The following is a 27,974-nucleotide window of genomic DNA, read 5'->3' on the forward strand; positions in this document are numbered from 1 at the left end:
GTTCACCCTTAGGAGCCCCCAAAAAAAGTCGACTCTCTTCGCAACTCCTAACACCCTAGAAAAAGAAGCTGATGATGCGGGTGTGAAATGTTCAAGCTTAACCTAACAACGTCATGAATATGAATGTCGGCGGGGGCGACCAAAAAAATATGGACCAAGACCAAGTAAGTCGGCAACATACTTCAAACTGGTGAGCTAAGCCCAACCAAACCAAACCAACCTAAGCCAAGTGTTGGGGATGAGCATAAAGCATAAAAGTAGGAGGGTTTGGTTGTCAGTTGAAAGTTACTCTCTCTAGTTGGGCTGCGTTGCGATGTCACACACTGCCTGCCAAACTGAACCGTGCGGAAAATATTTGCCTTTTTGGGTTGGTACCTTACGTACTTTTTTTTACGGCACCGGCTCTGAAAAATTATAGGGGTGGATTTCGGGGCTTGATTATCTGGTATCATCGTAATGCTGATAATTCAGGAGGAAACTTGAGCCTCGGATTGAGTGTGGGTATGCAAATCATACCGTTTATGTGGAGGGCTCTAGTGATGAAAGCCTTCACTCGAAGGATTATATTTATTAAAAGGCTGCTGAACCTTTTTGGCTCATGTGTTTTCGAACTCGATAAAACTTGAACTTCTACCGTTTCATTTGATTAAAATATTTAAGTCCCCCCAAACAAAAAAAAATTAAAAACAATCCCTGTCAAATTTTTTATTTTTATTTTTTTTTTTTATTTTTTTTTTTTTTTTTTTTTATGTTTTTTTGTAGCGGTCCACCACACTCCCCCACACCAAAAGGCTCAATTGAGCCCCCTGGTAATGGACGCTACTGTTCTCAGCATGTCTGGCAGCAATGAATAATAAAAGTTAACGCGAGCAAATTTTAATCATGCTGAGAACACAAAATTGTTTAATGTCGTGCGAGGAAATGTATTATTTAACTAAATTGACAACAATATGAATCTCAATGGAAAATAATTTCCTTTGAAGAGATTCATTATACTATATTTACTATTACACTAATTATATTTACTAATTTTATCAAGTTATGTTCAATAATTTAATAAGATAAAAATACAAACTACAATTTTTTAAAGAATAATAATATTAGAAATTAACGCTACAAATATGCAAAAGGTAAGCAAAACAAAGACTGGTTGATGATCGACTGTTTTAATGGTTCAATTTTTCTTTCAAAAGCTGTATCACTTTGGTTTTGAACATGGAACGATTGGTTATGTTTTTAATATCAGTTGGTAAGGTGTTGTATTTAGTAGGTCCAATAAACGAAATTCTTTTTTGCCCTAATGATGTTGTGGATCGGCTTCGTTGCAAGAAATCTGACTGGCGAGTGTTATGAGTTCGCAACCCCGTAGTAAAATGGAGGTTTTGAATATTTTCAGTTGAGTGTAGATTATCATAGATATATATAACAGTTTGCAAATCACAGAGTTCAGATATTGGAAGAACGTTATGCGTTCTTAAAGAGTATAGCTGAAAGGTAGGGAATAACAAAGGGAGTTTTAAGATGTTTTTCAAGCATCTATTCTGGAGCGTTTGAAGTTTCTGTAAGTGAGACAAAGAAGCTCTTCCCCATATCATAACAAGGTAGTTCAAATGAGAGTGAATAAACGCAAAATAAAATTTAAAGAGAACATGTTGGGGAACAAAATTCCTCAGTTTCCAAAGAACACCGCAAAGAGGAGTAATTTTTTTTTTCAGGTGTTCAATTTGACGATTCCATGAAAGAGTTTCATCTAAGTAAATTCCTAAGTATTTGAAACAACTAACTCTCTCAATCGTATTACCATTCATAGCTGGGTCATTAGTACGAGGCAGTTTTTCATGTGAAGAACGAAACAACATGTATTTGGTTTTTGTATAATTAAGTGAAAGTAGGTTTGAATTGAAATATTTTGAAAGCAGTTTTAGGTCGTCTTTGAAAATAATTTGATTTATCATTGGAATATTATTCATTGTGGTTTTCATCAGATGAACTAAGACTTATTTTAATGCAACTGATTGTTAAGATACGCTATCGATATTTCATCATTCTAAACCAATAACATTTTTAATTTTATTCCATTGATGAAAAAAGTTGTTACTCTTATCAGCATTTAAACATATATATTAATATCCCAATCATTTTTTTTACAAGCTTGACCTCTTGACCATTCCTGGTTAGCAAAAACTTAATTATAAATTTCGCATAAATAATGCTCTTCACCTGAATTAATACCCCAAGCAACAATTTTTTTCAACAGTGTAATTATCTTTTGCAGGCCCCCCGTTTTTTCGGGGCAGCAAACGAACCCGGGCGCAATAAATTGTTCGTTTTTGTGAGCTTCCGGTACGATTTTCCCTCCGAATCCTGTAGGTGGAACCACTCCGAGAGGGGTTTCATTTGACAGGAAAGGGAAGAACCCCGAAATCTAGCAGCGCTGTCAACTAATGAAATTGCAAGTGTTGTATACGGAAACCGACAACAACGATGACTCGGAACTCCAAAACAAGGCGGGTTCAAAAATCTGCCCCCGAAAAGCGGCGTGGGGTTTTTGAGCGCGTTCTCTCTCTCTAATTGAAAACGTGACGAGTTTTCCGGGGATGCCGCAACTGATGCTGTTTTTGCGAGTCGGTTCAGTTCTGTTCCGGGGTACTTTCTTAATTTGTTGGCAATCTTGAGCCGGAACGTGAGATGTTTGCAGTTTTCATCAGCTGCATTGTTGATGTGGCAACACCGAAACGTGCAACCTATTAGACAACTTGTTTGCTTTTCGGAAAAAAACCCTAGTTAATCGAGCTGACGGAAAAAGCTTGGCAAAAAGCTTACCATTTGACAAAATTTAGCTTGGAGTATAATTTATGGTAAGAAGGAATACTGTATATTGAAAAATCAATACAGGTGCCTAATTCAAGCTGAATTGAGTCGAATTTAAGAAATTTTTAACTCAATAGAGTTTTGAACATCCTTTTTATCCACACCTTCAGACCCAAATTTTGGCATTGAAGAGTAGTGAAATGAGAAAAGTAGAAGAAGTGAGCAGTAAAAAATCAGACGAGATACTTAAAACGTGAGAAGATAAGATAGAACATGAGATTTGAGACGTGAGATGGTGAATGTTAGAAGAAGAGGTGATTGTGAGAGGAAAAACGGACGTAACAGGCGTAAGACCGTAAAGCGAGCCTTGAGAATTTGACACAAAAGGTGTAAGATGTGAGATGCAAAATTTGAGTCATGAGCTTTTTCGGGTAGTATGTGAGATATAAAATGTCAGACATGAATCGTGAGACTTAATAGATGAGACGTCAGAAATGAGACTTCAGTCGTAGGATAGGAAACGTAAGACGTGGGACGTAAGATTTTAGACATAAGACGTGAAACTTAAGACCTAAGACGCAAGGTGCTAGAAGTTAGACAAAGACGTGAGACATAAGACATCATATGTTAGACGTAAGACAGCAGATGTTAGACGTAAGACGTATGACGTAAGACGTTAGACATAAGAAGTCAAATGTAAGAAGTCAGACGTAAGAAGTCAGACTTAAGACGTCAGACGTAAGTCGTTAGTCGTAAGTCGTAAGTCGTAAGACGTAAGCCGTCGAAAGATGTAAGTCATAAGACGTAAGTCGTAAGACGTAAGTCGTAAGACGTAAGTCGTAAGACGTAAGTCGTAAGACGTAAGTCGTAAGACGTAAGTCGTAAGACGTAAGTCGTAAGACGTAAGTCGTAAGACGTAAGTCGTAAGACGTAAGTCATATGACGTAAATTCTAAGACGTAAGTCCTAAGACGTAAGATCTAATACTGAAGTCGTAAGACGAAAGTCGCAAAACGTAAGTCGTAAGACGAAAGTCGTAAGACGTAAGTCGTGAGACATCAAACGTAAGATGTTAATCGTAAGAAGTAAGTCGTAAGACGTAAGTCGGAAGACGTAAATCGGAAGACGTCAATCGGAAGACGTCAGTCGGAAGACGACAATCGGAAGACGTCAGTCGGAAGACGTCAATCGGAAGACGTCAGTCGGAAGACGTAAGTCGTATGTCGTAAGACGTAAGTCGTAAGACGTAAGACGTAAGACGTAAGACGTAAGACGTAAGACGTAAGACGTAAAATGTAAGACGTGAGACGTAAGATGTCAATCGTAAGACGTAAGTCGTAAGACGTCAGTCGTAAGACGTCAGTCGTAAGACGTCAGTCGTAAGACGTCAGTCGTAAGACGTCAGTCGTAAGACGTCAGTCGTAAGACGTAAGTCGTAAGACGTCAGTCGTAAGACGTAAGTCGTAAGACGTAAGTCGTAAGACGTCAGTCGTAAGACGTCAGTCGTAAGACGTCAGTCGTAAGACGTCAGTCGTAAGATCTAAGTCGTAGGTCGTAAGACGTAAGTCGTAAGACGTAAGTCGTAAGGCGTAAGTCGTAAGGCGTAAGTCGTACGTCGAAATACGAAAGTCGCAAGACGTAAGTCGTAAGTCGTAAGACGTCAGTCGTAAGACGTCAGTCGTAAGATCTAAGTCGTAGGTCGTAAGACGTAAGTCGTAAGACGTAAGTCGTAAGGCGTAAGTCGTAAGGCGTAAGTCGTACGTCGAAATACGAAAGTCGCAAGACGTAAGTCGTAAGTCGTAAGACATAAGACGTAAGACGTAAGTCGTAAGACGTAAGTCGTAAGACGTAAGTCGTAAGACGTAAGTCTTAAGACGTAAATCGTAAGACGTAAGTCTTAAGACGTAAATCGTAAGACGTAAGTCGTAAGACGTAAGTCGTAAGACGTAAGTCGTAAGACGTAAGTCGTAAGACGTAAGTCGTAAGACGTAAGTCGTAAGACGTAAGTCGTAAGACGTAAGTCGTTAGACGTCAGTCGTAAGACGTCAGTCGTAAGACGTCAGTCGTAAGACGTAAGTCGTAAGACGTAAGTCGTAAGACGTAAGTCGTAAGACGTAAGTCGTAAGACGTAAGTCGTAAGACGTAAGTCGGAAGACGTAAGTCATAAGACATCAGTCGTAAGACGTAAGTCGTAGGACGTTAATCGTAAGACGTAAGTCGTAAGACGTAAGTCGTTAGACGTAAGTCGTAAAACGTAAGTCGTAAGACGTAAGTCGTAAGATGTAAATCGTAAGACGTAAGACGTCAGTCGTAAGACGTTCGTCGCGTGGGTCTTTGCCGATTTCCATCCGGAATTTGTTGTTCGTTGCTTATGTTTTTTGTAGTCACAGGCTCGCAAGGCCCGCAGCTAACCCCACTATCTCGCAGGAGGACCATCCTGATGTTGCTGTTTTGAGTCCCGAACACCACCAGGACGTTGTTGCACTCTACACGCCGCCCCTGACCTGGAGAACAGACGCGTACGAAGCCCCCTGACTCAGTCTGCATGCGACCAAAGCATCCACCGGGGTTGGGTATCCGATCTCCGCTAAGGTTGCTCGCACCCCAGCTAGCACCACGGGGAGGTAGAGAATCGGAGTTGCAGATAAGAGGTGATATGACCACTACCCGAGGGTTGGGTGTATGGGGTCTCGAGTTGCACATTGTCTACCGTTCACTAGCCAAGTCGTAAGACGTATGTGTTTGATGAGCTCTTGTTCTTGAGCACCACATAGGCGTTGTTAATCTCATATCACTCTATGGCGATTTCCTTATTGGTATGATACCAAATCAGATTTTTATTTATTTATTATTAAATCAACAGATCAAATATTGATCCAAATGATATTTTAAAATTAAAAACTAACAACGAATACAAATCTACACTGAACTTAGAACACTAAGAATTCTTCTTCGGAATAAAACCTTCGAAACGTCAAAATCAAAATGTTCTGAGAAGCGGTTAAAAGTCTTGATGACGCCAATTATTGCAGAGTTGGCCCCGTAATTGTTTAGTCTAACAGGAACGAAGAGCTGAAGATCCCGATTCCTCAAACCACGAGGTCGGACGCTAAGTGGAAGAACTTCCAAAAGTGCAGGAGAGTCGATTCTTGATGAAAGCAGATCAGCGACGAAAGAAGCACGAGTGGCTGTCCTGCGGGCTTGCAGCGTGTCGATGTCGATCAGGCGGCAGCGGCTTTCGTAGCTGGGAAGTCGAAAAGGGTCTTGCCAGTTTAAGTGTCGAAGGGCATACCTCAAAAAACGTCGTTGGATGGCTTCGATGCGATCAGAGCCGTTTTGATAATATGGGCACCAAACCGCAGAAGCATATTCGAGGATCGATCGAACCAGACTGCAGTAAAGACTCTTCAGGCAGTAGATGTCCTTAAAGTCCTTCGTCATGCGGAAAAGAAGACCCAGGCTTCTGGAGGCTTTGTCAACGATATAGTTGGTGTGATTCTTAAAATCCAGCCGCGCGTCGAGGATCACACCAAGATCTTTCACGTGTTGAGCTCGAGAGATTGCATCGTTTCCAAGGAAATAAACGGCTGAGAGCGGGCGTCGTTTGCGGGAAAATGATATTACTACACATTTATCACGGTTTAAAGGTAGGCGATTGGCATCACACCAGGAGGCAAAGAGGTTAAACTGGTTCTGCAGGAAGTTCACATCCTCGGAGCCATTGATAGAGTAGTACAGTTTCAAGTCGTCGGCGTACGCCAATTTTGGTCCGTCGAGGAGTTGCAGCACGTCATTGAAGTAAATTAGGAATACTAACGGCCCTAGGTGACTTCCCTGAGGCACGCCTGATGAAGCTGAGAACTGCCTGGAAAAACAGTTACCCGTACGAACTGTCAATTTACGTCCCGTAAGGTAACTGCGGAACCAGCCAATGAGTGATCCACAAAATCCTAAACGCGCGAGCTTTCCGATGGCAATATCATGGTTCACCTTGTCGAATGCGGCAGACAGATCGGTATAGATGGCATCAGTTTGGGATTTCTTTGCAAAACTTTCATGCACATACGAGGTAAAGGTTAGTAAGTTAGTTTTAGTTGAGCGTTGAGGCATAAATCCATGCTGGTCGTTGGAGAGGTTGTGCTTGCAGAACATGAAAATGGGATCTAAAACCACCAATTCGAAAAGTTTGGCAATAGCACACAGAGCTGAAATTCCTCGGTAATTATTAACATCTTTCCTATCTCCCTTTTTATGAACCGGGAACATGTAAGCTTCTTTCCACAGTGAGGGGAAGGTGGCCTGGTCGAGCGAAGCTTGGAAGATAAGCCTGATAGGAGTCAGCAAAGAAGGCATAAAATGCTTCAGGAAGGTAGCTGGTATCCCATCCGGGCCCGTAGAGAAGGAGTTTTTGAGCTTAGTGGCTGCTTTAGAGATGATTGTGTCCTCGACTGTAATACCGTTTAAAGAAAAGCCCAGTGGTGAAACACTCCTGATGGCGCGATTCAGTTGGTCGTCGGTTATTGAAGATGTATCAAAGATGCTCGAGAATTTATTGGCAAAGAGATCGCAGATTCCGGAGTCAGAGTTCGCTATGATGCCATCTAAGAACATGCAGGACGGTGTTCCAGGTTCATTCCGCTGATTTTTAACGTGATTCCAGAAGGATTTTGGGCTAGTCTGGGGTCAACATATAATTTGGCAATAGCCATTTTCAATGAATTCATTTGCTTCCTAATTCAAGGTTATGGTCTGCGTATTATTTTGTTCATGATTTAAAACTATAAAGTTTCTCAGTAACATTTCGAAACACAATGAATACACAAAAGTTACACTAATTCAAAATATTATTATTAATCCTGTTCGAAGAAATCTTAAAAGATCGCAACCGGACGATAAATAACTTCATAACGGGCTAGAGGTAGTTTTTCTTCCTCAGCCTCTTTTAAGTTGACGGTAAATCTTATCCATATTCAGGTATGCTACAAAGAGCATTCAGTAACCGGACTCGTATTTCACTTTTCCGATCCCCGATTCACGTTCTACTTTGTTTCACATTTCAGGATTCAACCATTATAATATAATAGTATTTAATTAAACAGATCCCCCTTCTCATAAAGTGGCCCCGGAATCTTACCGAAGAAGTGCTAAGGATATTTAAGCTTCAAGACGGAGAACTCAATAGACGGGTCTTGCGCCCGGCCATTGAAATATTATATATCTCAACGAACACGAAAGAACAGCAGCCAGCAGCTCACAAAAAGCATTGCTTCTAAAATTTGGTCGCAATTCTTGATGCGAAAAGTTGACCTCACCCAGGCCGAGTCTACACGGTTGGCAAGGGTACCCACTTTCCTGAAAACACTACTAAATCATGCCAAACGAAAGCTCATCTTAGAGCTACCCACAGCAGACTATTGCAGCACCAGAGCGATGAGAAAATGTTTTTCGCTTTAAGTACAATCCGAAGGTCATAAAGCTAGTAATTAAATGGGGGAATGTGATAAACTGGTCGCTTTTTGGCGATTTTTTTCTGCTCCTCGTTGTTGTCCCCTCTTTTGCTGAGGATCCAAAGTTTTCCTATTATTTCGGGTGGAATAATTTAACGAACGTCTTAGATTTATAAGGTTTTAATTCGAGCGTTAAATTATCTTACCAACGCTGAGTAGTTCAAGATAGCTCGTAGGACTACTTGATGACTTGTTGGCAAGTTGATGATAGCATCAACAATATTTTACCATGTTATCTTTGATTGAATAAGTGAGATGAACAATTTAAAAATGAATAATGGTTTTGGTGATGTCAGAATTGAATGAAATCTACGATGAAACGAAATAACATCATGATGAACGCCAAATGAATGATCGGAAAAAGTTAAATTAGTCCTTAATCGTCCCAGATATTTTTTTTTCACCCGTTATGGAGTTTTTTTAACGAACACTCACATATAGGATCTCAGTGAAACTTCATGTATCTTTGAAGAGATCTAAATTCTACTTAAGACTAAAGCGTACATCTTTCAAGGATATAATGGTTAACATCTTACTGATGCTAACACCACCAGTCCATTGAAAGAGTACTATGTATGCCGTGACCGAGACTCGATCTCATGACCTCTGGCTTAGAATACTTCATCGCTATGCTCTAGGCAAAGATCGGCGGTAATTATTTGACACTCTTGACTGCAACCAAAATTCTTCTGGTGGCATTGTCGTTGATTTCTTGTGTACAGTGTGGTTTGTAAACGTTTAAGAACGGCTTAAATAATGCCATGCTTAGATGTTATGCATTGCTGCACCCACAAAGCAGGATTTACACCAACCATGGCATGCACATATTTGCACATAATTGGCACAGGATTCGCGTGCTATTGCCGTTAACAAACTGTGAAACCGTTGCATTATTCCCCCAGCGCAACAGCATTGCGCATTCGCTTGAATGCTTGTATGTATTGGTTACGCAACATTTTGCTGGAGGGCTCAAGTCTCAGAACCAATAATTATGGCACTGTCAATCATGCCATTTTTGGAGCGGTGCACGTTTTATCTGATTTTTGCCCAGAGATAGCACAAATCGGCAACGAAATTTTACAACCTCTTTTTCGGGTATAGAACGAAAACGAATATAAGCGGCTTTATTCAAGATTCCAACCCAAAAATTCCACGGACATCTTCATCAACCGAGTCCTCGTTGACCAGTCGCAGAAGCCCGATTCGATCGCAAAGAATAGAATTTAATAGGCGGTTGGCGGCACAGCAAATATATCAACCGCACCGCACTACATCGCACTAAGAAGTGTTAATCCCATTTCAATATCAGAGTACATGGCTCGGGGCACATGAACGACGTTACGTCGCAAAATTTAAAAAAAGGCGAGAAATTTACAAATTTGTACAATTTGTGAACAAAGATGAGTACTTCCAAGAGTCCGGATCACGACCTCTTTGCCGTTCCAAAATTGAAAATTGATGCCCAAGATTTGCCGGCCATGTCGTGACGCAGAGTCAAGTTTTAATGGAAGTAATTTTCCTTCAGTTTGGTTTTAATCTCCTGCCGTATCTGCGCTGCGCAGGTGTTAAGGTGGGCCATTCTTGTTTCAGAGTTGATGGTCAACCCTAAGCGCATGGCATAGCGGGTCTTAAATCATCCACAAGCCCTGCGATTCAATTTAATTTATAGTAATATTCTCAACCCCTATCATTCGCACCTCTGACTCCACGATAGTTTGTGGAATCAATAGGGATTGAGATTTTTGGAACATGCCTTTTCTTTGTTGGAGGACCGGAGTTTGAATCTTCAAAAAGCCCATGTTCTCTAACCAGGTCTTGAGGTTCCATGCTTAAAAGGCGTATAAAATTTCCAACATCCATTCGCTGTGGTTTTTGCATGTATTTCCCTTTACATCCAACGTGGTTGATAGCACATTGCACAAAATTGTCGTGCAATTCCATGCAAGTTTCGGCGATATCCTTAAACGATCGCTTCCTCTTTCGAAATCGATCCTCAAGCACCACGAGCGCTTCGTAATTTTCCATTCCAATACTCCCACTTACACTTTGACCAACTCATCCTCCTGCGTCCCTACCACGCGCACTGGCAACAAAATCATCACAAAACACAAAACACCTGCTGCTTAGCTCAACTTATAGCAGAAGTCTGGCTAGCAGTGAGCTAAAAGGAACAGGGTTGCCAACATTTTTTTTTTAAATTTAGGAACATAAGAAACAAAAATAAGGATATGTACATAGTTTAACCACTGATCATACTGACTGGACACTCGATTTCGTTTTCTGGATAATTTTCCAGAAAAAAAAACAAAAAAAATCATTTTTCCAACAGTACGCAATGTCGATTCCAGAGTGCGCATCGATCGATTTGAAGAAATGCTATCCCAGTTAGGAAATGCCACCCAACTTTAAAAATAAAACACGCAATTTCTATCGGGCTAACCAGGACCATTTTTCCTACAGGGCATTTTTTGTCAAATTTTTCAGGTTCGCCACCTGCCGTCGGTATTCCGAACCTGCAAAAGCTGACAACAAAAAATTAGACAGAAAATGGTTGAATTTTTGTTCTAAGAGTCAAGTCAGTGTGGTCAGTGGTTTAACCATAAGCCCTGGCTAGAGGCAGATAACACTGAAAATAGTTTTCACTTAAAATGTAAGTCACCTCTGGAGTGAGTTTTGGCCATTTGGATTCATGTGAGTTTTAAGTGACCTTCAAGTGAAATTTACTTAACTGACTGGTCAAGTAAATTTTAAGTGAGTGAGGAAGTGAATTTCAAGTGAGTCTGAAGTGAATGTGTAATATGTTTTCTCAGGTTGGTTGAATCTTCTAATTAAAGTGATTTCAAGATTAAATTTTGAAATATCTATTATCAATCCACTTTGTTTAATCACTACAATTATTGTTTATCAACAAATTCGAAAAAAGACATTCTTTTTAATTTATTTATTGATGGGTTTAAATCAAAAGTTTGACATGATTTATTTTGTTGATTATTTTGTTATTGCTTTGTTTGATGAATCTACGCCTCACAGTTTAGTGCAAAATGCATCGATCATGAATGATAAATGAAAAAAAATACCTTGACCAGGAATCGAACTCGAGTCTACTGATTACCTCTCCGACACTTTACCAATAGGCCAAACCGTCAGATGAAACAAGTCAAGCTGTAGGTTTTTTATTCAGTTGATTTCATCGAGTCGAATTCGCTGCTAGATTCCCCGGCAGAAAACGCTCATCTTGCCTTGATTAATGGTGCTTATACTGCCCCAGGGGGGTTCTCAATATACCCCTACAGTGACTGGTTTTCAGCTTTTGGCAAAAATTTTAAAATACATTTTTAAACATTTTCATCTAATTTTTCAAGTTTCACCCAATTAGGCAATAGACTATTTGAGTGTCTGAACAGGAAACAATGATGTAATTCACATATTATAGCTGTTCTCTATGGTTAAATAAGCGTTTTCCTTAAGGTGGCCATTATGCCCTTATCTCCCCTATCCTATAATGTGATTAGCTTTTCACACTAATAAAAAAATACGAAAGCGCCTTAATGATTGGAGTGTATTGAAACTTTTAAATAACGAAAGTGGTAAAGCTCGTGGGACCTGTTTCAAAAAATGTCTATGTACACAACACACTACCTTATAAATTTTGTGAACAACACTTTAGTTTGATAACTAAGCAGTTTATAACATAATTTCATAGTCAAGACAACTTAAGGGGGGGGGGGTAGGGTCTAACGGGTAAAAAAAACACCATTTTCACTTTTTTTTTTCTAGAGCTATCGTTCAAACAAATGTATTCAAATTTTTTGCATTATACAAAGTATTGTTAAAACAACATTTAGTAATTTTTTCGTAGAAAAATATTGAAAAATGAGCCGGTGACGGAGCACTTTCGAGGATGCCTTTTAGAAAACAGGATTTGCGGTGGACACTGTATCTCAGCACAGAATCTGAAGTCAAAAAATCAGATCAAAATATTTTTAATAGAAGTTTTTCTCGGGTTAATGCATTTTGATGGTTCCAAAAAGTTTTTTGAAGAAAAATCACTAAAGGAATATCGAGAAGTGATAAAAGGTGGCTATCAATTCCAATTTGGCATCACCGGAAAGTGATTTGGAGGTTGCGTATGACTTTTTTTAAATAGGTTGTTAGATGGAACAACGGGTTATCAGGCAGAAAGATTGAGGTGTCGATGATTTCGGTTGGGATATTTAAGGGGTGGGGCTCGGAAGAAAAGTTTTCAAAAAGTGATTTTGTGTGTTAATCGCGTTCGCCGGCTAGTTAAATTTGTATTTCGTGCGGTGCGAAGAGCCTATTTTGTGGAAAAAGTATAAGAAGAAGAAGCAGCGCCATGAAATCGCCCTGGAAAATGCAGTGATATCGCGTTTGCGGGAGCGTATGAGTGTCTGTTTAAACCTTTACGCAAAATATCAAGAGGCAAATCCAGAGTTAAAAAGTGTGCTGAAGAAGAAATGCGGATTGGCTTACGCATTAATCTGTTTGCCTCATGTTCGAAAGGATGCCCATTGCAGTGAACGCATACAGAAAACGAAGGAATTAATGAATGAGATGGTGAGATTGTTCTTTATTGGTATCATATAACTTGGTAATATGATAAATATTGGTTTCGATTATTTACATTAGAACTTTCAATCACGTGTCAGCTGGCCAGGTATATACACGGATGCCGGAATACCTGTAGTAAATGAATTATATTAAACATGTTATACATTTTGAACCGCTTGTGCACCTGTTTGAATTGTTCGTCCAAATATAAACCTTTATTTACACGTTATACATTCACTTCATAACAGATCACACAAAGCCATGGTGCCGGGTATGGAGTTGGGAGATATTTAATAATTACATGTATCCATACTTTGGTCAAACTGCGGTGAATCCGTGCACCCATGGTGGATTATCAACATACAACATACATACATGTTTTTCTGGACCCCAACGATTTTATTTAACTTAAAAAATAAATTTTTAAACTGCGACCCAGAGATGGGTCTTGACTCAAACATTCAGTCAGCGAAACTTTTTTTTGTAGAGAAATGAATCCAACTTAGATGAAATTTCAGGGACTAGATAAGAGAAAATCGATGTTGAAAAACATGTGAAAAAAATTCGCCTTGTCTCCCGGTGAGACTTGAACCCACATCTTTTTTTTCGCATGTTTTTCAACATCGATTTTCTCTTATCTAGTCCCTGAAATTTCATCTAAGTTGGATTCATTTCTCTACAAAAAAAGTTTCGCAGACTGAATGTTTGAGTCAAGACCCATCTCTGGGTCGCAGTTTAAAAATAGAAATAAGGCGGTGCCAAACACCAAAATTTTTTATCTGTAAAATCTCCCCAAAGTAAAAAAAAAAAAGAAAATCGTAGGGGTTTGGTATTTTATATGTAGAAAATATGTTCCAAATTTGAAAAGCATCGGTGACTTTAAAAATGTGCTTCCAAGAAAAACGCTTTTGAACTTTCTGCTCTATTGTTTCTGCAGTATTAAATAAGTGGAGATAAAGGCCTATAATTTCTACAGTTTTGCTTCGATTGACTTGAAAATTTGACACGACATTCTTGAAATGATTTGCAATAAGAATATTTAAAAAAAAATCGATTTTTTGAAAGTGTTAGACCCTACTCCTCCCTTAAGCGCATTCTGTAGAATCATACAATCCTTGGGATACCGAACAGGAAGGAACATTTTCAAATCATCTGCGTAGATCAACTCGAACACGTCACGCAGCACCTCGGGGAACTCGTTCATTACAGTAATAAATAGTAGGGGTCCCAAGTGTCTCCCTTGTGGTACGCCGCTGTTGACCAGGAATACGTTGGATCTCGAATTCCCAAGTTTTACAAATTGAATCCGTTCTATGAGGTATGAACGTATCCATTGTAGACTAACATGGGTGATCCCATTTTTGCTCAGCACAGACAAATATTGATAACGTCAAAAGCTTTAGACATGTGTGTATATATGACATCTACTTGCGAACCTTGCGTCATCAATTGAGAAGTTCGGGAAACAAATTCTGCTAAATTAGTCACAGTTGATCGCTTTTTTAAAAAACCATGCTGAACATCTGACATCTTTCTTTCTAACCATGGGTACATCTGGTCGTATATTATGCTCTTGAAAATTTTTGGTATAGCAGAAAGAATTGCTACCCCTCGATAGTTTTCAGCGAGCAGTTTTGAACCATTTTTGTGAATCGGCAAAATGTGTGAGATTTTATAAAGTTTGTTAAGCAAACCATCACGAATAGAAGCTGAGAAGTGCAATTGTAAAGGCTTTTCAATAGCACCCGCGCACTTTTTAAGAAACGAATTTGGAATACCATTTGCTTTTAAGATACTTATTGTGTTTTCTTCTCTTAGCTCTGATAAGACGAATTGTTTCTGCGTTGAACCATTCTGGGTATTTAGTTCGATTCGGCCTTTCTTTGACTGTTCTACAATGTTCTAACAGTATGCCGTAAATAACATTGTAGAAAGACAAGACATTGAAATCAATTGCGCTTTCAACTGAACGAAAGTTTTCAGCAACATTATCGAAAACTCCAAAACTGCTTTAAAATAGTCCAAGCTTGGTTCGAAATGCCGTGTAATTTAGTAATCTGGAAATAGGCATCTTTTAAGTCTATGATCGAAAAAAAGTAACACGCTCCAGTCTTTGGAATATTTCCAGCATATTCCTGATAGGATACGTGTCTTTAACGTTAATACTATTCAAACGTCTTGAGTCTAGGCAAACACGAATCTTGCCGTTTGATTATCTTACTGGGACGAAGGGGTTCGTGCACTCGCTGAAACATTCTTCTATAACGTCCATTTTCCTGAATCGGCCAATTTCGGCATCAATTTCCGCTTGAATACTTGGCGAGCAACGGTTAATAGGTAGGCCTCTAGGTTTAGCTCCTTCTTTGAGTACAATGGTGTGCTCAATTATGTTGGTTTGGCCCAATATTTCATAGCATCGACCAGAAGTTGTTTCTGTGCTACAGATAGATCGTGTTGCGTCTCCAAACATCCCATTGTTGGTTCCGAAGGTTGGTCAGGTACATAAAAGGTCGGAATGTCTAAAGTAGAATCTGTTTCCGGTATTGCAATTTTTGGTAATTGTTCAGATGATTCCAGTGTGAAAGTAATACTTTCACCTTGTTCCCTCGAACTCTCCGACTATCTCTGGCCCATTTCCAAGATCGACCATTGGTCTTATTCCGAATCAGCGCCAAAAATTACAGCCAGGAATTGGTTTTGAGATTTCCGGGACTATGATTGTTGGAACAACTTTTGTCACGTTATTGAAAGTGTAAGGGATGTTTAAGTACCTTAGGCATTTGTACTCGGTGTCTGCTCGGAAATAAATACACAAATTTCTTGGCTACCCCATTAAATTTTTGTAACCTCACTGAAGTGAACGAAAAATAAGCAGCCACTAGTGGCTCCAGAGAGTAGCCAAGCTTTTGTCATTGATTTTTATAAGCTTAAAGCCGTTTTAGATAACATAAAAAAATAAATTAAAATTATATAGAAGAGATAGATTCTCCCTTCCCTGCGAAACTTTTTTTTTTGATAAATTATCCAATAGGAAGGAAATCCCATACAATGTTTTTCATGTTTCGCTTGAATGTAGTGATGCATCATTTTGAACGGGAGCTCGAGACTTTATGCCAGTTGGGCTATTTCAATAATATCATCTTTGGCACAGAACACTTTTCAGCGCATTTTCGGCACAGAGATTTTCTAAATTGGCATTGGATTTTTGCAACCTTTTCTATGGGTGTAGTTATGTAAGATCTTTCTACGGATAAGGCTTCCTATGAACACGCGATTAAATTGGGTTTCAACATAAAATGTTGTTCATGTGATAATAGTACCGTGTTGGTTGAACCTTTGGAGTGAATCAACTTGGCTTAACCGAACCATATGACTTCATCGACGAAGTTTCATCTTTTCGACACAAAAAACTTTACACAAAAACTGAAAGACCTTGTTTGTTGGTGGGAAAAGTTCTAGAAAGCTTTTTTATTCCAATTTTCAGATGCATGGAAAACTTTATCCATGATGCATTCTTGAAATTTTCCGTTGCATGGATTCATACCATATCCATGGATGGAATCAGTTCCCATGTTGTATTCACGATAATAAGATTTATATAAAAATAATTTCTGATATTCAGAGAACAAATCATTCTTCTGTTTTCACAAAGGGGCTTTCATCTTCATACCTTGATATCATTCATTCCTTTTTATGATTCGACCGATGCGATTACATTCAAAACCTACGGTTTGTCACGCTTCCGGCGACCATCTGCCATAAGTTGTGGAATTAATCGAGCCTGCAAATGTTGTCTCCCGTGACATGGAAAATTCACCCCACAGAAAGGCCATCAGACAAATATGTGTACCAATATTTGCTGCCAGACATCAGTCCCAGGATATAAATCAACCGAGTAGAGTGCGTGTGTGATAAAGCTTTTGATGTGCCATCCAACCACAAAAAAGATGCGCCATATATGTTTGAATTGGAGACAGGCAAGTGTTTTAGACAAGTTTAATATACAATACGGTCGGGTCAAAAATAACGTACAGATCAAATGTTTGACCGAAAATCTTCTGACTGGTCCAGCAGCTTTGAGTTTATATGGGCTGTCAAAAGCCTTTTGCTTTGAAGTAGAATTTCTATCGAACTGGGAACCACCAGGTGTGTTGCAAATTCTCTTTTGAACTCTAAGCAAAAAATACTAAATGAAATATCAATCGGATCTGCAAATTAAGGCCATTTCCAGAAACGTGCCCAATATTGAAGAATTTGTTAACAAAAACAGTATTAATGAACATACAAGACAAAATTAACCTTTTTTGAATTGAAAGATTTATTATAAAGAAAATTTTGACAATTTTGACAGTTTGGACAGTTTTGACAATTTTGACAATTTTGACAATTTCGAAAAATTTGACAATTTTAACAATTTTGACGACTTTGACAATTTTGACAATTTTGACAATTTTGACAATTTTGACAATTTTGACAATTTTGACAAATTTGACAATTTTGACAATTTTGACAATTTTGACAATTTTGACAATTTTGACAATTTTGACAATTTTGACAATTTTGACAATTTTGACAATTTTGACAATTTTGACAATTTTGACAATTTTGACAATTTTGACAATTTTGACAATTTTGACAATTTGACAATTTTGACAATTTTGACAATTTTGACAATTTTGACAATTTTGACAATTTTGACAATTTTGACAATTTTGACAATTTTGACAATTTTGACAATTTGGACAATTTTGACAATTTTGACAATTTTGACAATTTTGACAATTTTGACAATTTTGACAATTTTGACAATTTTGACAATTTTGACAATTTTGACAATTTTGACAATTTTGACAATTTTGACAATTTTGACAATTTTGACAATTTTGACAATTTTGACAATTTTGACAATTTTGACAATTTTGACAATTTTGACAATTTTGACAATTTTGACAATTTTGACAATTTTGACAATTTTGACAATTTTGACAATTTTGACAATTTTGACAATTTTGATAATTTTGACAATTTTGACAATTTTGACAATTTGGACAATTTGGACAATTTTTACAATTTTTACAATTTTTACAATTTTGACAATTTTGACAATTTTGACAATTTTGACAATTTTGACAATTTTGACAATTTTGACAATTTTGACAATTTTGACAATTTTGACAATTTTTACAATTTTGACAATTTTGACAATTTTGACAATTTTGAAAATTTCGACAATTTTGACAATTTTGACAATTTTGACAATTTTGACAATTTTGACAATTTTGACAATTTTGACAATTTTGACAATTTTAACAATTTTGACAATTTTGACAATTTTGACAATTTTGACAATTTTGACAATTTTGACAATTTTGACAATTTTGACAATTTTGACAATTTTGGCAATTTTGACAATTTTGACAATTTTGACAAATTTGACAATTTTGACAATTTTGACAATTTTGACAAATTTGACAATTTTGACAGTTTTGACAATTTTGACAATTTTGACAATTTTGACAATTTTGACAATTTTGACAATTTTGACAATTTTGACAATTTTGACAATTTTGACAATTTTGACAATTTTGACAATTTTGACAATTTTGACAATTTTGACAATTTTGGCAATTTTGACATTTTTGACAATTTTGACATTTTTGACAATTTGCACAATTTTGACAATTTTGACAATTTTGAAAATTTTGACAATTTTGACAATTTTGACAATTTTGACAATTTTGACAATTTTGACAATTTTGACAATTTTGACAATTTTGACAATTTTGGCAATTTTGACAATTTTGACAATTTTGACAATTTTGACAATTTTGACAATTTTGACAATTTTGACAATTTTGACAATTTTGGCAATTTTGACAATTTTGACAAATTTGACAATTTTGACAATTTTGACAATTTTGACAATTTTGACAATTTTGACAATTTTGACAATTTTGACAATTTTGACAATTTTGACAATTTTGACAATTTTGACAATTTTGACAATTTTGACAATTTTGACAATTTTGACAATTTTGACAATTTTGACAATTTTGGCAATTTTGACATTTTTGACAATTTTGACAATTTTGACAATTTTAACAGTTTTGACAATTTTGACAATTTTGACAATTTTGACAATTTTGACAATTTTGACAATTTTGACAATTTTGACAATTTTGACAATTTTGACAATTTTGACAATTTTGGCAATTTTGACAATTTTGACAATTTTGACAATTTTGACAATTTTGACAATTTTGACAATTTTGACAATTTTGACAATTTTGACAATTTTGACAATTTTGACAATTTTGACAATTTTGACAATTTTGACAATTTTGACAATTTTGACAATTTTGACAATTTTGACAATTTTGACAATTTTGACAATTTTGACAATTTTGACAATTTTGACAATTTTGACAATTTTGACAATTTTGACAATTTTGACAATTTTGACAATTTTGACAATTTTGACAATTTTGACAATTTTGACAATTTTGACAATTTTGACAATGTTGACAATTCTGACAATTTTGACAATTTTGACAGTTTTGACAGTTTTGACAATTTTGACAATTTTGACAATTTTGACAATTTTGACAATTTTGACAATGTTGACAATTCTGACAATTTTGACAATTTTGACAATATTGACAATTTTGACAATTTTGACAATTTTGACAATTTTGACAATTTTGACAATTTTGACAATTTTGACAATTTTGACAATTTTGACAATTTTTACAATTTTGACAATTTTGACAATTTTGACAATTTTGACAATTTTGACAATTTTGACAATTTTGACAATTTTGACAATTTTGACAATTTTGACAATTTTGACAATTTTGACAATTTTGACAAATTCTGAAAATTTTGACAATTTTGACAATTTTGACAATTTTGACAATTTTGACAATTTTGACAATTTTGACAATTTTGACAATTTTGACAATTTTGACAATTTTGACAATTTCGACAATTTTGACAATTTCGACATTTTTGGCAATTTGGACAATTTGGGCATTTTTGACAATTTTGACAATTTAAACAATTTTGACAGTTTTGACAATATTGACAATTTTGACCATTTTGACAATTTTGACAATTTTGACAATTTTGACAATTTTGCCAATTTTGCCAATTTTGCCAATTTTGCCAATTTTGCCAATTTTTACAATTTTGATAACTTTGACAATTTTCACAATTTTGACAGTTTTAACAACTTTGACTATTTTGACAATTTCGACAATTTTGACATTTTTAACAATTTTGCCAATTTTGACAAGTTTGACAATTTTAAAATTTTGACAATTTCGACAATTTTGACAATTTTGACAATTTTGACAATTTTGACAATTTTGACAATTTTGACAATTTTGACAATTATGACAATTTTGACAATTTTGACAATTTTTACAATTTTGGCAGTTTTGTTAATTTTGACAATTTTGACAATTTTGGCAATTTTGACAATTTTGACAATTTTGACAATTTTGACAATTTTGACAATTTTGACAATTTTGACAATTTTGACAATTTTAACAATTTTCATAATTTTGACAATTTGGACAATTTTGACAATTTTGTCAATTTTTACAATTTTGACAATTTTGACAATATTGACAATTTTGACAATTTTGACAATTTTGACAATTTTGACAATTTTGACAATTTTGACAATTTTGACAATTTTGACAATTTTGACAATTTTGACAATTTTGACAATTTTGATAATTTTGACAATTTTGACAATTTTGACAATTTTGACAATTTTGACAATTTTGACAATTTTGACAATCACGATAATTTTGAAAGTTTTGGCAATTTTGATAATTTAATTAGGCAATTTCCATAATGTTGACATTTTTAATGATTCCATCGCTCTGTGGAACCACTTCGAAATTTCAATGGTCTGTAACACCCTCTCATTACAGCGCATTAATGAATATCGCTTTTGAAATCACAAACGCGACAAGCTGAATGAGGAAATTTTGTGAGTAAACAAATTCCGCGAAGGCAGCTCAGTGCACAGCAGCTCAAATTATTTGCAAACGTTTCCGAGGAAACTTTTCCCATTAGTGTGCATGAGGGAAAACATTTTTTTCGCCGATTCCAATCATCTTCGGGTGAAAAATTTGTTTTCTGTTATCATACCGCGCCTGGGAATGAAGAAACAGTTGAAATCCGGGGTTTTGATCACACGGGTAAAGTTGTTTTTGATTCCGCAGTCGTTTTTATGAGGTGTTTGAATATTAGACCAAATGGCGTTTATTTGTAAGTATTGAAAGTTATTTCAGGTGGCTTTCGAAGTGTAAAATTCAAGAATTGATTCAAGATTGATTCAAACGGATCAGTCGAAATGAAATGCTGTTTTTTTTGTTAGATACAGGGACTGAAGGTTTTATGACCAGTCGGCGGATTATATCATTCGGCTTAGTGGCCTTCAGCCAAATTGCTCGCTCAAATTCAATGTGCAATTTCAGCAGGGTGGATATAAAAACCCGCCTAGAATATATCCGAAAAAACTATGTTCGCAATAAAACGACGGCGGAACAGAAAACGCACCTTCTCGTCGAGGGGAAAAACGTGGCCTTCATTTATCTCGGATTTCACATCCTGCAGACCGATTCGAGAGAAAAAAAAAGCCGGAAAAAAAGTTAAATATTTCCAAAGAAAAACTACACCGAGAGAAAAACGATGCAATATTACTCTGCCATTTTCCTGAGCTGATATGTGTTTCTACTTACATAGGTATATGACTCAAGCTCGAGCTTCCAAAGGATCGCACACGAGTGAGCAAGATTGATGCCTTTAGCGCCAACCCTTTGCCTTCTTCTAGAACGCCGTGCGTGTCATCTGGGGGTGGCCAGCCCCCAAAAACTTGATCGGCCCGGCCAACAGCAGCACCCGATAGCGCGAGATGGCGTCGTCGTCGATCCACAAAGTGCTATTTTATGGCACAAACGTTGACAGACAGCTAGTTGGATTTCATCTTCCGTTTTACTCTTTTTTCCGTTCTCTATTTTATTTTTTTTCCTTCCTCCAACCAACCAACAACTATTCGCCTAATAGCAGAAGAAACGTTCTCAATTTGAGCAAAACCCATACGCAGCATATGTGTTTCGCATAAATTTTACCCAGTATTTTTCTTTTCACACCCATATTGAATGTGCTAGCTTAGCTAGCTGGTAGATTTACGTCGAGAGATACGTGATAAAACTATTTCTTTGGGGGGTTGAAAGTGGCGCCTTCCCTAGGATAATGGAAAAGTTTTAATCTGATTGACAGTGATGGAGCAATTCTTTTTAAAGTTGTTGTTGGTTCAATGAATATGTTTGGTTTAGTTTGAATGATTACCACTGTTTTTTTTTTTAATAAATGATGCTTTAACGATGCCATCTAAATCTTTAGATATAAGCTGTTTTTTTTATTTTAATTTTTTTTGTTCTGAAGGTTACTTCAAGTGGATTGATTCGAGAGTGTGATGAAGTGTAAAGCAAATTAAAGCGAAAACACAATAAAAGTGCAAGCAAAGAAATCTCGGGTTCTGCTCAATTCATTTGGTAACTTTTTGGGAGAAATCTTAAAGCTATTCTTAGCAATACCATGATAAAACCTTACACTTTACATCTGTTGAAAATGCAGGTTTCAGTGGTGGAATAGAGTTATCTTAATTCAGGTATGTTCGTCAAGTCCTTAAACAACTACCGATTACATTAGTGGTAGCTATTTGTCACATTCCTTAACCGAGAAAATACTCATTTCTCAATGAGTACTTTGGTACTCTTACCCAGAATATCTCGCAACACTGTTGTGTTACCACAAACCCAATTTGAGTATTCTCACTCAACCGTGTGATGATGTAAACATTTGTACAGCGTTTATCGGAGCTGTAGAATCTTCTGCTGGAGGATCCGAACCAAAAGGTGAGTTTAACAGCATCGTATTGTGTGATAATCACACTTCGGTATCACATTTGCTTTGCATCCCAAACCCATTTTGAATATATATACATATCTCAGCTTAACTGAGTCGGCTGCTAATAAGTTTTGACGTTAATCAATTTTCTTAAAGTTTTGAAAACAAGAAAAAAGGCCCTGAGATGTCTTTACGTATATCAGATAACAATGAGTTTCCAAAGTTTGAAGGAATATTGAAGCTGTTTTACGAAGAAGTTTGGGTTTTCTACGGTACATTAGGTTAGCGATTTTCAAGTCAGTAAAAGACATTCGAAATTTGAACAGCGCAACAAGGCCATATTCTTCAAGACTACGTAGCTTACTCGTTCGTTTCCTTTAGCAGTTAACAACGTTAAAGGTCAAATACAGTATGACCCATGAAAAATACGAAAATCACGAGCTGTGGAAAATCATGGACGAGAATGATTTTTTCGGAAAGCTGACTAGACTGATCAAGGCTACGATAAATGGAACGCAGTGCTGTGTGCCGATTTTGATCCTGCATGATATTCAACATGGCTTCAGAAGGTGTTATTCGACGTGTGGTAGGCGAAATGTGGGGCACGATTTTCAACAGATCCAGTCAACTTATCTGCTTTGCCGACGTCATTGACATAGTAGGCAGATCATCTGCGGCGGTAGAGGAGATCTACAGCATCCTCAAACGCGAAATAGGAAGGATTGGGTTGATGATTAATACGTCCAAGACGCAACACCGTAGATGCCATCCGCTCTGTCATTGAGATAGCGGACAGATCCAAGCTAATGTAGAGGAGAGGATGGAACGCCTTCAACAGTGTCAGTTAGCATTGTCGCTCATCCAAATGAGGGTCCCGGCATATCTGTATAGGCTAGTTATTTCCAGTCAGTGTTGGTAAATTTCGCCCGTCACGTTTGACCCGACTAAATTTGTTTCATCAAACGACCGGCACCTTACTCAATTGACGGAGCCTCGCTACTCGCATGACGGATAAAGCACGACAACAATCAACATTTCTCCATCATGCGACTGGCGAAGCTCCTACACATGGTCAAATTTCTCCTGAGAGTGACTGGCAAAGCTCTTCACACTTCGATCGGCTGCTGGCGGCAGGTACAACTAATTGAACGATTTGCTGGCAAAGAGCAACACAAGTAATGAAAAACTGAAAACGGGCTTGCTGGCAGGAGCAACCAGGGTTGTCAACTGTTTTTCAAAAAAAGTCTGGAAGATTTTGGAAAAATGTCTGGAAATGTCGAAAAATGTCTGGATAGCTAAATTTTAAAGATGGTGTTTTTTGGTCGCCAGATCTCAATGTTGTAGATAATCGCTAATCGTATCCTAGACAACTAGAAGTCGTATATTATTTTACAGATTATATCGTATGAATTTAAACTCCTTTTCGTATATCTGCACCTACAATATGCGGAGTGAGGCCCATGCATATCCTTTATCGTATTTAAATGCATTGCATGTTTTTATTACGACAATTCGTATATATGCATCTACAATGTGCGTCCCATGCATATTCTTTATCGTGTTTAAATACATTGCATGATTTTATTACGACAAAACAATCCAAATCAATAATATGTGTGCTAATGTACCTTTATGACCTCCAAAATGATATGTATGTATATACCGGTTTTGCTGCATTGTATACGATATGTTTACACGTATATTTGTGTTGCAAATTTCATATACCCACAAAATGGTTGTCTGGGATGTTTGTGTCACTATTACTGTCACGTAATCTGTCTGACTCTCAATTGAACATACATCTTCGAAGCATTTGACATTATTGAAAGGTTTCAAACACTTCTGAAATCATAACTCATGAATTTTAATCATTTCCTGCCATATTACATCATGACCAATTTCAATTTTCATAGTTTCTTAGAACAATTTATATCCTAAACCAAAAGTCTGGAATTGTCTGGAAGAAATGTCAAAAGTCTGTAAGTCTGGAAACCTGAAAAAATGTCTGGCGAAAGTCCAAAATGTCTGGAAGATCCAGACAAAATCTGGAAGGTTGAAATCACTGGGAGCAACAATAATAATAAATGCGTTTCTTTTTCGTCTTCAGTTCGGTCGACGACTCGTTCGAATGCGATTGGTGAATGCTTGACTATGAAATTTTTTTAGCTTCAAACGACTGGGGGTTTAATGACTGGCAAACGAAGTGACTGGTCATTAAGGAACAGTCAATTGAGTTTGACGGACCAAGAGGCTCAACAGTCACAGTCATTTGACTAATGACGATGAATAATGCCAACCCTGTTTCCAGTATATGTCCGGTGAGGGCATACGGACACAAGAAGTTTTAGCGTGTGTGCCACAGGGGCCAATACTTGGCCCGGTTCTGTGGAACATCACATACGATAAGCTCCTACAAATGAGCCTCCAATTAAGAGCTGAACTTGTAGGATTTGCGGATGATGTAGTTCTCTTGGCGTGAGGCTCCTCGTCAGTGAAGGTACAGCTACTTGCCACAGTAGCTATCCAGGCAGTGGAAAGCTGGATGCATTGTCTCTAGCCCACCACAAACCGAGGTGGTGCTGTTCATCAACCTGACCTCACCCCAAACAGGTGCCGTTGGGTCGTGTGATATCGTGTCCAAACACACAATTAAATACCTAAAGGTGATAATCGACGACAGACTGATGTCGGCTACGTGTGTAAGAGATCGGCAATGACCACGGTCGCACTCATATGGATGATGTTGAACCCCTCGGCAATCGGCAGGAGCAAGAGGAGGATACTGTCAAGCGTGACCACGTCAATACTTAGTCAGATACTTAGCAGCGTTCAGCGGCTGATGAACCTGCGGGTTATCATCCGGCTGATGATCATGCCGGGAATCATCCGAGTGAACTCGAAAGGAACAAGAATAATGGTAATCTACTATGGAAATCTTTAAAACGTTTGGCCAATCCAAATGGTGTCAAAGTTGAGTCAGTTTGTTTTGATGGTGCTGAATATACAAATGAATCGGATATTGCTGAGAAGTTTAACAACTATTTCATTGATAGTGTCTCGAAAATCCATGATAGCATTGCTGCTGGTTCGAATGTCGGATTAAGTCAGATAAATTATAATTGTGGAAATTTTGAGCTCTTTGGATATGTTTCTTTTCAAGAGTTATGGGAAATTGTGAACAACATAATACCCACAGCGGGCATTGATAACGTCTCATTGAAAGTTTTCAAAGATTCGCTAACAGTATTCGCTGCATTCGCTAGCAGTATCAGTCTTCAATCAGGTATCATGCCAGATACATGGATGTTTCCGACTGTTATCCCTGTGAAAAAACAGAAGAATACGCGAGAAGCAACATTATACCGACCGATCAACATGTTAGAGTTGCAAGAAAAAGTGCTAGAATTAGCGGCGAAACGACAATTGGTAGCTTTTATGGAGTCAGGAGATATTTTGATCGACGAACAGTCTGGATTCAGGAAGCAACATACGACGGAGACTGCAGTAAATTTGTTGATACGTAACTGGAAAGGTTACATTGAAAAAGGCAACTACACAGTCGCTGTATTCCTTGATTTTAAAAGAGCGTTCGAAACAATTGATCGAATGAATGAAGCTATTGGAAGTTTTAGTAAGAATTGGGATAAACGGCACAGCCTTAAAGTGGATTCAAAGTTATTTAGGTAAAAGGATGCAAAGGATTAAATTTGGTTCTGCCTACTCGCAATACAGAGTGAATAAATTGGGAGTTCCGCAAGGCAGTGTTTCTGGACCAATTTTGTTTATTCTATACATCAACGACTTGAAAATGTGTTTGCGAGGCGGTCACCTTAAATTGTTTGCAGATGATTCAGTGTCCTATTAGACTGGTGATAACTTGGACCTAGTGATGCAAAAAGCAAACGCTGATTTAGAAAACATTACTGAGTTTTTGAAAAAAGAAAATTGTGTCTGAATCTCGACAAAACCAACTGGATGATAATTTGAAATCGCAAAATTGTTGATTGCCCAAGCTTACTGATTGATGGATGTATAATTGAAAAGTGTGCCAGACAAAAAATCTTGGAATTCAAGTCGATGAAAAGCTAAACTTCATTGATCATGTAGATTACACTATCAAGAAAATTGCAATTAAATATGGTGTTCTTTGCCGAATAAACAGATTTTTGACTTTCTGGTCAAAAATTGTTTATGTAAGTCAGTTATTATGCCGCATTTTGATTACTGTTCCACATTTTTACTTCACGTTTCAGACTCGCAAATCAAGCGAATACAGAGGATCCAGAACAAAATAATGAGAATTGTAATACGTGTTGTAATCGCTACACTCCTAGTGCTGCTATGCTGGACATGCTACAATGGCTATCAGTCAAGCAAAGGATTGCCTACAATAGTTTAATGTTTCTGCATAAAATCAAAAAAAGAATGTTACCGTCATACTTTACTGAGGATTAACAGTACGGGATTGCCATACATAGCCATAATACAAGAAGAGCACGAGATTTTAGATTACCAACTGCAAAGGAAAGAAATGACAAAAAGATCTATTTTCTACAATGACTTGAAAATGTACAACAGCTTACCACAATACATCAAGGACTGCACAAACATAGTCAGCTTTAAGAAAATGACAGTACTCTACGTAAAGCACAACATTTAAAATATGTACGAATTATAAAAATATGATGGAATTTTCATGTGATATCAGAAAGAGAATCTGTCCAGTGATGTACATACGGAGGAGTTGAAAGACAACCAAGATGTACAGAAAAGATATAAATATATTAACACAATTATCCAAAGGATAATCTGTCCCTCCCACTCCTAAAGAGGCGTATGCGGTGGAGGAAGGACCCAAATGGGCCTGTGGGACCATCACAAAAAAAAGTAGCAGTTCCGAATGTGTGCCGTGACAGTCGCGAATCCAGGGCAAGCTTCTCTCAATCTGACACACGACGAGCAGAAAAAGCCGCGGGCCGTAAAATCTTAGGGCTGTAAGTCAAAGCGATACAAGAAGACCGGACAACAGTCGGAGTAGACTGACCCCATTGACAGAGTAGAGTGCTTCTGACCTCATGAAAGCTGTGGGGATAAGACTTGACCTTCTTTGCAGTGGAAGTCATTGGAAAAGGGTTATTCCACTATCGGGGAATACCCACGG

The sequence above is a fragment of the Uranotaenia lowii genome, chromosome 1, assembly GCF_029784155.1.
Source record: "Uranotaenia lowii strain MFRU-FL chromosome 1, ASM2978415v1, whole genome shotgun sequence".
Taxonomy (NCBI): Eukaryota; Metazoa; Arthropoda; class Insecta; order Diptera; family Culicidae; genus Uranotaenia; species Uranotaenia lowii.